The following is a 13617-nucleotide window of genomic DNA, read 5'->3' as shown; positions in this document are numbered from 1 at the left end:
CCCCAAGTATACCATCCAACCAAATGGTGGACTCTTCCCAATATGCCATGAATAAATTTGCGTAACTCGGGGCTAACCTGGTGCCCATCGCAGTTCCCACTTGTTGCATATAATAAAATCCATTAAAAAAGAAGTAATTATTGGTTAAAATAAATTTTATAGCATCTGAGATGCGTTGGATATATAAGTTGAAAACTTTAGTCCCCCAAGGGCTAAATAGTGACTTCGAGATAAAGTGTTTTTTATGAATCAACACATCTTTTAATGGAATATTCTCCTATTTTTATGTATGAAATTTATGTTATATCTCTCTATTTTAAAGAATCATCTTATTTATGCCATATTGTAATATATGATTGTTTTTTAGAATTTTATATAGTATTTATTATACTTTTAAGCAATATGGATTTTACTATGTGATTGTATTCTATGTATCTAATTAAGGATTCTTATACATATTTTTTCTGTTTTTTTATGGTTCATTGGGTTGCGATATTTGTTTTACTAAGTGGATCTTAAAAGATATGAAAGGAAAAAGATACTTTGATTAACCCTACACGCAGCGCTGTATTTATATATCTAAAAGAAATATCACTTCCTGTCCTTTGAAACGCAGATGTGGAGATGGACTCTTGGTTTGCATTTCAATTAAATATATGGAACGCATGACATGACCTCCAGTGATGGACTTCCGTTGTAAACAAACACCGGAGGTGTCCAACGACAATTGCAGTGTGAGCATCAGGTCTAGAAACGCTATACCCGGCAAGAGACTTCCGGTTTGCGTTCCATTTCTATGCATGTGGAACGCATGACGCAACTTCCAGGATTAGCGATCGCCGGAGAGTTTGATTAATGCGTCCAGTAGCAGATTAAGGTAATTGGAGGGGGTATATAAAGGGGATCTTTTGGTAACAGTATTCATTAAGCTTCTGAGGAAGAAGCATAATGGTTTGAAATGCGTTAAGCTTTTATACGAAAATAAGGACTTCACAGGCGGTGGTGGATTGCTGGAAACCCAGTTTTGGAACTCTGCTTCAAGTGTCTGGGACATGCTGTGGACAACTCAAAACGACTAAAAACCTTTGAGGGGTATCCTGGCTACACTCCTGACCCTGTGGACTACCAAAGAACTCACCATTTGGTGATATATGCTGTTTTTTTTATATTTAAATGTGAGTGTGATATGTACTAATAAATGTGTAGTATTTTTATGACAATATTGCACTATCAGTTTTTTTATTCTTTTCTTTTTGAGATACCAAGTATATGGAAAGAATCCTATCATTTCATCTGATAAACAGAACTCTGTTGTGAACAAACTACAGGAATCACTGTGTTAAAGAATTTTGAAAGTACATTTTTATTCAATCCTAAGCGCCACTGTTTGACACAATTTGTGTGTTTAAGGACTATATTTAAGTTTGGTGAAGGCTTTTCCTGTGCCACACGGGCTGCTTTTGATTTATTTTGCGCATTCTGATCTTTTGATTTTGTTTAGAAGTCTTTAGCCAGATCAACCTTCTTTGAGACCTTTAACATCAAAGGAACCAGCACTCCATACTCCTTAAGGACTTGTGCAGGGAGTTTTGAGATAATGGGGAGGAGAGCAATCGGCTATCAAGTCGAGTCCATAGACTGAAAGACATGCCTTCCCTTACCCACTATCACTGAATGCAATGAGATCCCTGATAATAGGTCTGAAATCCCTACACCAGACACAGCTATCCAACATGCACATTTGAAATGTATAGCACATCTGAAACCAGAACTGGACCCACTAGATAATTCTACTCATTGGGATTGATATCTTACGAGTCCACAAAGCCAGAAGTCAGATTAACGGTCCACACAATGCTCCTTATGCTCAAAGATTAGACCTAGGATGGGTCATAATAGGAGAAGTATGTCTTGGAAATGTGCATAAACCAGCTACTGTCAACAGCATGCTTACCTGTACTTTAGAAAATGGGTGGCCTTCTCTATTTCAACCATGTCACAACCACTTCCTCATAAAGGAACTACCACACTGCACTGTCATAGACTCTCCTAGTGACAACCACATCTGTGACAGCTACCAAGAACATTTGGGGTGCACAATCTTCCAAAGAACAAAAAGGGATGACCAAGTGGCAATGTCCATAGAGGACAATCTATTCCTGGAAATAATGAAAAAGGGACTAGTCAAAGATGATGCCAACAGCTGGGTTACACCTCTACCCTTTAAAACACACAGACGGTGCCTACCTAACAACAGAGAACAAGTACTTAAACGCTTCTCTTCACTAGATTGCAACTTTCACAGGAAACCAGAAATGAAAGATCACTTCTTCTCTTTCATGGACAAAATATTTGAGAATGATCATACTGAGATAGCTCCCATTCTTAAAGACACAGACGAATGCTGGTACTTACCAATGTTTGTAGTATACCACCCAAAGAAACCAGGTCAGATCAGAGTCGTGTTTGATTCCAGTGCCAAGTTCGAAGACATCTCCTTAAATGATGTTCTCCTGACAGGAACAGACCTTAACAACAAACTCCTTGGAGTACTCATACGTTTCCGTAATGACTCTATTGCCTTCACAGCTGACATTCAACAAATGTTTCATTGCTTCCTCGTGAGGGAAAGTGACAGGAATTTCCTAAGACAGCGACCCCTCTAAAGATATTGCAGAGTGCCGCATGAGGGTACACATCTTTGGTAACAGCCCTTCCCCTGCAGTTCTCATCTACGAACTCAGACGTTCAGCGCAACAGGGCGAGCTAGAGTATGGTTCTGATGTTAGACAACTTGTGGAAAAAGATTTCTATGTAGATGACTGTTTAAAATCTATGCCAACGGATGAGACAGCAATCAGCCTCCTCAAGAGAGCTCAGGAAATACTTGTCTGCTCTAATCTCAGGCTTCACAAAATAGCTTCCAACAGCAAAAGAGTGATGGAAGATTTCCCTTCTCAAGATCATACCAGTGACTTGAGGGATTTAGATTTAGGAACCGATTCTCCTCCAGCTCAACGTAGTCTTGGACTCTTATGGGAATTGTGAGTCATTCGACTGTGACGCGTCACTGTCTCCTCAGAAAAGAGATTTGTGGGATGAGTGGAAAAGTTCTCTGTCCACCTTAACCAACCTTTATATTACACGTTCATATGCTCCTGTGCCTTCTACAGAAGTGCAAAACCAGAGACTATGGGCCTCATTCAGACCCGCTCGCAAGCGGGTCGATGTTGAGGCCCTGCGCACGTACAGCGGCCGCACTGCACGTGCGCAAGCCCCGGAGTGAGAGAGAAATTCTCTCGCTCCGGGGATCACTACAAAAGGGCAGCTGTCGATGGTGATTGACAGCTTGCACCATTTTGTAGGCGGGGTGGGGGGGGGTGGCTGGCCAAACGGAGGCGTTCCTTAAGGAACGCCTACCGTTTGGGGGAGGCCCCACTGACATCACTCGTGATGTCATTGTTGAGCTTCCGGCTCTATTAGAGCCGAAAGCTCACTGGGGCTTGCGGTAGACGAGACCGGGTCTCGTCGCAAGGGTCTCGTCACAAGCCCCGATGGTCGCGATGGTCTTGACAATCGTGACCATCAACCTGGCTGTCACCCACAACTTAGCGAGCGGCCAGGAGGCCGGCGCTTTACAGAGAAGCAGCCGCCCTCATTCAGAGTGAGCGCTCGCCTTTTGCGAGCGGCTCTGAATGAGGTCCTATGTGTATTTTCTGATGCTTCAATCCAAGCAATTGCCGCTGTTGCATATCTTAAAACTGTGGCTATTAGAGGCCAGTGTCATATTGGGTTTAGAGGGAGGGGAGTGTATGCACTTGACCACTGACCACAACTTAGCGAGCGGCCAGGAGGCCGGCGCTTTACATAGAAGCACCCGCCCTCATTCAGAGTAAGCGCTCGCCTTTTGCGAGCGGCTCTGAATGAGGTCCTATGTGTATTTTCTGATGCTTCAATCCAAGCAATTGCCGCTGTTGCATATCTTAAAACTGTGGATATTAGAGGCCAGTGTCATATTGGGTTTAGAGGGAGGGGAGTGTATGCACTTGACCACTGAGCTGCTTAAATTTAGTGAAAGAATAAATATAAAATAATATTTAAGCGCTTGTAATAGACTGAGCGGACAAACAAACAAAAAATAAATATATGTTTATAGTCTTTTAAGACTAAAGCTGCATACACACACGATTTTTTTAACGATTATCGTTAAATCATATCGTTTAATGATAATCGTTTGAAAAAAATCGTTCACTTTCTGAGTCAAATGATGAACTATAATTGTTCATGCGCGTTCACGTTTGTAGTTCAGTCAGACTTGTCAACTCAACGATTTTCATTAAGGGAATATGCAAAAATCGTTTGTAGTTCAAAAAACGATTTTTTTGAAAAACAAACGATTTTTGCATATTCCCTTAATGAAAATCGTTGAGTTGACAATATCGTTTAACGATAATCGTTCAAAAAATTGTTGTGTGTGTATGCAGCTTAAGGGGTAAATTTACTAAAAGTCGATTTGGCATTTTGAGTGATTTGAGGTGCGATTTTCATTCGATTTTGGTTTTGAGTATTTACTAAAGGCCAAATCGCATGTAAAATCGGACTTCAAATCGACTTTGGACTCAAATCGCCCTCAAATCGACTATTGGAAAAACATTGGTACTTTTACATAGCCCAACACACAAAACCCTTATTTACTATCATTCGATTTTAAATTGACCTCAAAATCAGACTTCAAATCGAACTTGAAAATCCCCAATACAATAGACCTGCTTCATGCTTTCGATTTGAGCATGAGCAGGTCGGATTCACACAGATACATGCAGACATCAGTGAGACGCCTGCATGTATCTCACTGTAAAAAGCAATTAAAGAGTTAAATTAAGAAAAAAATTGACATGAGGTCACCCCCCAAAACACAATCAGCCCCTGACTTTGCCAACCCTGTTCTGGCTGACTAAGGGGGTCATTCAGACCCACTCGCGAGCGGCAGTACGCTCGCAAGTGGGTCGATGTTCCCCACTGCGCATGCTCGCTCCAGGTCTCGCACCAAAGGGGGCGTGCTGTCGATTGAGAGCACGCCCCCTTTGGTGGGTGTGCCGGGGGCGTGGCGGCCAGACGGAGGGAACGCCTACCATCTGAAACCGGCCCCACTGACATCACTAGTGATGTCAGTGGGATTGATTTTGGCTCTGATAGAGCCAAAATCACTTTAGGGCTTGTGGCAGGGAGACCCTACCGCAGGGTCTCCGTCGCAAGTCTGATGGTCGCGATGGTCTTGACCATCTTTTTGGCTGCTCGCATATGCTGTGGGTGGTCACCCACAGCTATGCGAGCGGCCAGGAGGCCGCTCCATTTTCATGGAGGAGGGCTCTGATTCAGAGCGAGCACTCTGGTCAGAGCGTCCGGCTCTGAATCAGGCCCTAAGTACAGGGAAAAAATGACGTAGGGTCTCTCTGTACTTATGGCCTGATTCAGACCCACTCGCGAGCAGCTGTCCACTTGCAAGTGGGTCGATGGTGTGCACTGCGCATGCGCACGACGGAGGGAGCTCCGTCGTGCGCATGCGCGACGAGCGAAGGACTTTCCTTCGCTCGTTGTGTCTGATCAAAGGGGGCGTGCTGTCGATGTTGATTGACAGCACGCCCCCTTTGGTGGGCGTGCCTGCCAGACTGAGTCGTACCTATGGGAACGCCTACCGTCAGAAGCCAGCCCCACTGACATCACTAGTGATGTCAGTGGGAGTGATTTTGGCTCTGATAGAGCCAAAATCACTCCGGGCCTTGCGGTTGAGAAACTCAACCGCAGGCTTCGGCTCGCAGTGGCGATGGTCGCGATGGTCTTGACCATCGCCACTGCGAGCCGAAGCCTGCACCATCATCCTGCACGCTCATATATGCTGTGGGTGGTGACCCACAGCTATACGGGCGTCCAGGAGGACGCTCCATAATTATGGAGGTGGGCCCTGATTCAGAGCGAGCGCTCTGGTCAGAGCGTCCGGCTCTGAATCAGGGCCTTAGTACAACCAGCACAGGGCTATATGAAGCAGAGCTGATTCTGGATTTACAGGGAAAAAATTGCATAAGGTCTCCCTGTAAGATCCAGAACCAGCCCTGGACCCTTTCTAACGGGGGGCTGATGCCACAGCCAGGGGAACCTTATCACCGGGCCCCCCAGCCACAGCATCAGCCCTGACCATTAGCCAGCCCAGGCCAGGGATCCCTGGGGAGTTGGAGACCCATTCAAAAAAGGGGTCTCCCTCTCCAGGGCACCCCTAGCCTGAGCTGATAGTCCAGGGTTATCCCCGACACCCCTGGGCAGTGGGTGGCGGGTTGATTGTGACAGTGTGGTGTAAAAAGAGATATAAATAAACATTGTCTTTCCAGTTGAACTGCAGGTCCCAGCAAGCCTCCCCTGCATGCTGGTACTTGGAGAACCACAAGTACCAGCATGTGGGGCATTAAGGGCCATTGGGTATTGTAGTTCACCTGTAAAGAAATGTCCCAAGAAACACACACACCTAACAAAGTATAACTTTAATACATACATACACACACTCACACAATACTCACACAATACTCACCTATCTTACCTCCAGTGGTGCCTTCTCCAGTAGGCATTCATGGGTTAAAATAATGAAACGATAAAACCGGACCCTCGCATTAAGGAGTAATCAGTCTAACCAGACTGATTACTCCTTCCCGTATGAAGCACACAGACGCGGCTTCATCCTTTGAAGCTCCGTGTGATGTGTGGCCCCTATCTAAGGCATTACCCTCCCGGCTGCTAGTTATTGTAAATACGGGAGTACCTAACGCCATTTACTCCCTGAATTTCTAGCACCAGAACAGGCTCAAAGGTATGGGGCTATTTATGCTTTTGGGAGGGGGAGGACCCAATGCCGATTTTTTAAAACATTTGTAACCCTTTATTTATACAACACACAAAAGCCTGAGGTAATCTGCAAAATACAGAATAAAGAGTTTACAACATTTAAACATGCAGCGTGTGATAAAGACAGCCATGATCACCCCTCACTTTCATGATTTAGGGGCCCATTTATCACATTTGCAATGCGATCTGAGCGCGATATTAGCACCCAATAAAACTTTGCAGGATGCAATTATATCGTCCAGATGTATTAAATATTACATGCAGGGAAATGGGCTCTGAAAAGAACTCGTTCCTATGATGTGCTCAGACTGAAGAGACCGCATAGGCGGTCTCTTCAATCCTGTGCCGAGACTTCTGCGCATGTACGGCCTACTGGCCACTGCCACCGGACGGTTCCAGGAGAACACTCTACCGGTAAATTTTAGAAAGTGTAGCCCATAGGCTACAGCAGCACAAATCCATTTATAGGTGGCGTTAGCTGCCGGGGCCAAACTCCGGATGCTTAGCATTCCAGTGCTTGGTAAATCCGACAGCATCGCACCCCCAATAGAAACCTATGGGGGCTGTAGCTGCAGTGGGAAATGGAGGGACCACAGTAAATATCTCCGATCTCTGCTGTGGTCCTTCCTTTCTTCGCACATTGGGGTACTACTAAATATTTGCGGGTATCCCCCCAAAATTTGTGTTTTCGGGGAATATGCAGCAAATATTTAATGATAAATAGGCCCCTAAGGGGTCTATTCAGCAAGTGTCTACTCACATCATGCAAAAATGAGAATTTCCGCATAATTTAAGTATTCCCAATATTTAGGAAAGGGTTAACGGCAGAGGCGGGCTGGGCCGGGGGGCAGGGTGACAGATGCCCCCGGGCCGGTCCCATTTCAGCACTTTTGGCCGGTCGCTAGTCCCTACAGAGCTGCAGAATGGGTTGTGCGTTTGCCAGAGGGGTGCAGAGTGTAGACTCGTGGCCCCACCCCCTTTATGAGCCATCTCTATCCTCCCGTCTGCTCTCTGAGGGCAAGCGCCGGGCGCCATCAGGGGGGTACAGCTGGCACTAATGTACCGGGCATAGGCTCAGAGAGCAGATGATCATGCCTTTGAATTGTCTGCATGTGAGTAAAAAAGCAGATTGCTGATAGGATCAGCAGTACGCTGCGGGCCCCCCTGTCACTGTTAAGCCTACTGACAAGTGGCAGATGCGAGGCCACTTCTCAGTGGGGGGTAAAGCAGAAGCTGCAGGACTCCACAACTGAGCAGTGTCTCTGCCTGCCAGACATGGCCAGTCATATTTCTCATCTGCAGGGGAGATGAGCAGTTAAATACCCTCTCCCTGCCCCCTCCTGCTTTGCCCATCCTCCTGAGCAAGCAGAGTGTGAAGAAGTCCCATCTCCCTGCCCCTTTTCAGTTCCCTCCCTGAGGCCCCGCCCATTTCCTTCTCTGCCAGGACTGCCCTTCCTTCCCTTCTTCCTGGCCTGCAGACAGGTTCCAGTGTGTGAGGAAAGACAGAGCCTCCTACAATGCTGCAAACACAGGTGCCTAAGAATGGCTCTGTATTCATACTATGGGGGGGATGTATACTTATACTAGCTGGGTGAGGTGGGTTGAGAGCTGTAAATTATTAAGGGAGTGTAAACATATTTGTTAGGGGAATTAGGTTGGGGGCTGTAGTAATGTATTGTGGGGTTTTGTATACTAATAATTTTTGGGGGTGTGAGGTGGGTTGTCGTATTAGGGGGTTTGTGCAGTAATATATATGCTTATATGTGTTGGTTGGGTGGCGGTAGTGTTGTCATGGGGGAGCTAATAAAGGGTTGTAATAATGTGGTGAGCAAGTGGTGCCCAGCACAGGGCTCTGTTATGGCACCCTGCAGCCAGTATTGCTGCAGCAGTGCCTCCCAGAGAGTCCTTTGGATGCTCCGGGCATGCACTCTGCCATCTATGGAGCCGACCGAATCATCCTCAGGATACTTTGTGCAGTGCTGCACTTCCCGATGCTGGCGGCCCCATGCCCTATGCTTGGCGTCATGATGTCATGCACCTAGGGGGTGGGGGGCATCACAAGACATTCCGGAGCATTGTTATGGCATTTACTAGGGTTGGTTCTCAATTTAAAGAGGTATTATCAGTGATAAGTAATAATATATATATATATATATATATATATATATATATATATTTTAGCTTTTTATTTATTTCATGCTTAACATAACTGTGTTTGTGTGTTTTATATGTGAAGGCCGCCATCCAGTTCACATAGAATAACATAAAGGTAAGAAAAAAAAACCATACATACTAGGACCTATCCGAGCCTGCACATCCCTAATACATACACATATATACATACACTGTATGTGTGTGTGTATATATGATATATATATATATATATATATATATATAATACATACACACTAGATAGATACAGTGTATGTACACTGTACAGTATATGTAACACTCATGCAAATGATACACATTACACGCACACACTATGCAGAAGCTGCAAGTTGTAGATGAGGGTGGGACTGGGTGTCAGTAGACCCATTTCCTTGCAGTAAAATGCGAAAGACCCCTCCGATATGTCGGGGAAGTAACTCTCTGGGACAGCGGTTATCACTACAAAATAGCAGGGAAAATTATGTTGGGAGGTATAGTGGTTCTCAAACTCGGTCCTCAGGACCTCCACACAGTTCATGTTTTCCAGGTCACCCAGCAGGTGCACAGGTGTATTCATTACTCACTGAAATGTTTTAACCATTTGCCTGGCATGGACGTATCAGATACGACCACCCCAGGCTGGGCTTTTCCTGACATGGTCGTATCTGATACGACCAGTCAGAAGTGCCCACTAGGCGGCTGCAGGAAGCTACTCTTCCTACAGCCGCCTATGTCAGAGGGACCTGCTGGTCCCTCTACTTCCTCAGATTTCTGCCAGTGTGTCCCAATCACTCCTAGCCACAGTGATCGGGCACCCAGCGGGACCCCCTCCCGGCAGCCTGTTTTCAATAGAAGAAAGCAGCAGCTGCGGCTCCCGATAGCCACAGCTGCTGCCGACAAGAACCCCCTCCCGGTGCTTCTCATACATGACAGCGGGCTCTGGCCGCTTCCACCCCTGCGTGGCTGCCTGGCGTGATACAATAGAGAAGCAGCAGCCGCACTCCATCCCCGGCCGCTCCCATCCCTTCCATCCTGGCGTGTCTGCTGCGCTATGTGCCTGGCCGCTCCCACCCTTTCTCTGCCGGCGGAGCTGCTGCGCTATGAGCCCGGCCGCTCCCACCCCTTCTCTGCCGGCGGAGCTGCTGCGCTATGTGCCTGGCCGCTCCCACCCCTTCTCTGCCGGCGGAGCTGCTGCGCTATGTGCCCGGCCGCTCCCACCCCTTCTCTGCCGGCGGAGCTGCTGCGCTATGTGCCCGGCCGCTCCCACCCCTTCTCTGCCGGCGGAGCTGCTGCGCTATGTGCCCGGCCGCTCCCACCCATTCTCTGCCGCCGCAGAGCTGCTGCGCTATGTGCCCGGCCGCTCCCACCCCTTCTCTGCCGGCGGAGCTGCTGCGCTATGTGTCCGGCCGCTCCCACCCCTTCTCTGCCGGCGGAGCTGCTGCGCTATGTGCCCGGCCGCTCCCACCCCTTCTCTGCCGCCGCGGAGCTGCTGCGCTATGTGCCTGGCCGCTCCCACCCCTTCTCTGCCGGCGGAGCTGCTGCTGCTGCTTCTCTCTAGTAATAGAATAGTATGCCACACCTGTAAGGAAGGGGTGGGAAGGGCCGGGGACATATCGCGGCTGCTGCTTCTCTGACTTGATATAAGTACTGTAGAGAAGCAGCAGCCGCTCCCACCCCCTACATCCCGGCGCTTCACTTCAGTACTTGCTCCCCTACTCGGCGGCTGCCAGTGTTGTCTCCCCGGCCCCTCCTTCAACTCCACCCCTGTCCACCCCCCATGTCCTGATCACTGCTGGTCACAGTGATAGGACATTGTATTTTCTCTAAAAACAATACAATTAAAAAAAAAAATTATATATATATATATATATATATATATATATATATATATATATATATGAGAGAATTTACCATATCCTAAATGCTCGGAACCAGGAGCACGTCGGATATGGAATTTTTTCAGTATTTAGAATACTCCGGAGTACGGCGGCGTAGTGCGGGTCCCTTGTCCAGCTTGCGTTGCAGGGGTTCAGCGGCGTCCATGGAATGGTGCGGGGTCCAGCGGTGTATGCGACGGGGTACAAGGGGGTTCGGCAGGGGTGTTGGAGGTCCAGTGGTGTCCACAGCTGTCAATGGGCATCATTACAGTATACCATAAAAAATGCTATTTTTATGGTATAAGGTGTTTAAAAAATATATTTTTCTATAAAATCATGTTGGATAAGTTTTAAAAGAACGTTCTTGACCTAATTCAGTCATAAAAAAAATCGACAATTTTGGAGCGGGTTTTGGAAAAAAAATATTGTCAGTTAAGTGGTTAAAAGATTCACAGGTGGAGCTAATTATTTCACTTGCAATTCTGTGAGGAGACCTGGAAAACATGCACTGTTTGGGGTCCTGAGGACCAAGTTTGAGAACCTGTTCATTAACCAAATGCTTTATTCCTTGAATCATTTTTTATCTAATTCTGATGACATATCGGTGGATGGTATCACCAGAACATGGAGTACCACCTTCATAGTTAAAAATTAGGACTGCCAATCATGGGCCAGTACTTTGTGCATGTCCCCCAGCTAAACTTTGCCAGTCAGCCTCCGGGTTAACGGAGAGGAAAACACAATTCTCTTCACTCTTAATACCTCACTCTAGCACTGTAGAGAGCAAGCCATTGCTCTCTGCAGCACTTTGCTATTCAGATAGCAGAAAGAAAAAGCTGTCTGAAACTCCACCCACTCTCCGTCCCTGACTCGATAGGTGTTACTGGCAGCATAATTACACAGTTTTGTAAAAATGCATGTATATCATAGTTGCCTACCTTTAATTTTTCGAGATGTCCGGGGAGGAGAAGTGAGTTGCGACAAGGGCGGGGCCTGGTGGTTTGCATCATTAAGGCCCGCCCCTTCATAGTAAATCACCGCAATTGGTGTACTTGTACATAGGGGCAGGGCTAAATGGCGCGTCAGGGCTAAATGGCCTGGTGGTTCGCATCATTAAGTCCCGCCCCCTATAGGGGGAGACACGATTGCCGCAGAAGTTCTCCCCATTCTGCCCACTTCACTAGGAATTGGGCAGAATGCGGGACAAGTGCCTACCCTTCCGGGGGTGTGGGGGGGTTACCCAAAAAATCGGGAGGGTAGGCATGTATGATAGATAGATACTATATATCAGTGCCTACGTGTCGTTGCCGAGTGATTATTAATACTGTTCAATTATACTGAATCGATGATTGAGTATTATGTGGATGGGGACTGGTTGTCAATGAGATCAGTCAGTCTGCCTGCTTACAGCTGTGCAGGTAGTGTGTTGGCCACGCCCCTTCCCTCCCTTTCAGTCCTCTCCTGCACTGGGGTCCTCTGTAGCCTGTCAGTCACCACAAGCTGCGCCCCCCAGATTACACAAGGAGCTGCTGCTGGAAGAAGCCCTGTAATACCCCTTTGACACCGACTGAAATATCCCGGGTTGATGCACATGAACGCGCATAATCCCGGGAATTTCGTCGGTGTGAACGGATCAACCCGGGTCCAGTGACCCGGGAATCCGACCCTGCTCCATTGCAGGGTTGAGCGCGGGTTATTCCCATGTCACCCTGCAATATAAACGGCGCGGCCCGGCTCACGATGACCCGGGTCGCGCCGCATGCCGCCCGATTGGCCGGCTTCAGTGGCGCTTGGAGATGACATCATCTCCAAGCGGCCACTGCAAGCAGCGCCTGGCCGAGCGGCACGAAGCAGCGCACCCCACCCGCTCTCCCTGCCTCCGGACCGCTGCAGGATAAGGTAAGTAGGTCGCGGAGGGGGGAGGGAGGGGAAAAGCGCTGTTCACCGTCGCCGGGCCAGTTCTGACCCGGGCCAGGTGTGAACGGTGCCGACTCGGGCATAGCCCGGGTCGGCGCCGCAGTGTAAAAGGGGTTTGCCCCGGGTCTGATCCGGGTTGGAAACGTGTTCCAAATCCCTGGTCAGACTCGGGGATTTTGGTGTAAAAGGGGTATAAGTTATCTCTGTAATGGCTTCCTGATGAGGAAAAAAGATTGTGTGTGTGTGTGTGTTACTCAGAGGATCTCAAGGAACATTTCAGTGAAAACCTGATCAAAGTCAATTCAGCAATTCTGGAGTTTATCGCGAGTATACATACAAGTGAATATATATATATATATGTGTGTGTGTGTGTGTGTCAAAAGTCTGAGCACAACCCCTGAAATCGAAAAGAAGCTTGTTTATCGTACATCCTGCTACTTGTATATGAATGGAGTTTAATAAAAATAACAAAATATATTATTTCCGTACCGACGCAACCCGGAAAACCGATAGACATGTGTCAAAAAAGTAGTATACAATAATAATGGCCACAGTAGCCGTGCCACTTCTACTCATAATAAATGCCCACTGTAGCGGTGCCACTTATACAGTATACATAATAAATGCACACGGTGGCAGTGCCACTTATACACATAATAATGCTACACACATAGTACATATACAGTACACACACCATTCATACAGTACAGTATACACACATTAATCGATGCTACATATCAAGTAGCCATTATAGAACACTTTACACAGTACCCGGCTTTAT

The 13617-nt window shown here is 47.3% G+C and overlaps 1 protein-coding gene across 1 annotated transcript in view; it reads left to right on the top strand.

Moving 5' to 3' along the window:
• The first annotated feature begins 8340 nt into the window (after positions 1-8340).
• Positions 8341-13617, top strand: part of ZNF423 (zinc finger protein 423) — a 287251-nt gene continuing 281974 nt past the window's right edge. Inside the window, exon 1 of the mRNA XM_088471879.1 lies at positions 8341-8423. The gene's annotated coding sequence lies outside the window, so the exon portion shown is untranslated. The remainder of the gene's footprint in view (positions 8424-13617) is intronic.

The sequence above is a fragment of the Taudactylus pleione genome, unplaced genomic scaffold (genome assembly GCF_031769625.1).
Source record: "Taudactylus pleione unplaced genomic scaffold, aTauple2 ptg000117l, whole genome shotgun sequence".
In the NCBI taxonomy this organism is placed as follows: Eukaryota; Metazoa; Chordata; class Amphibia; order Anura; family Myobatrachidae; genus Taudactylus; species Taudactylus pleione.
The sequence above is the reverse complement of the archived record's forward strand: the minus strand, read 5'-3'. Positions and strand labels throughout refer to the sequence as shown.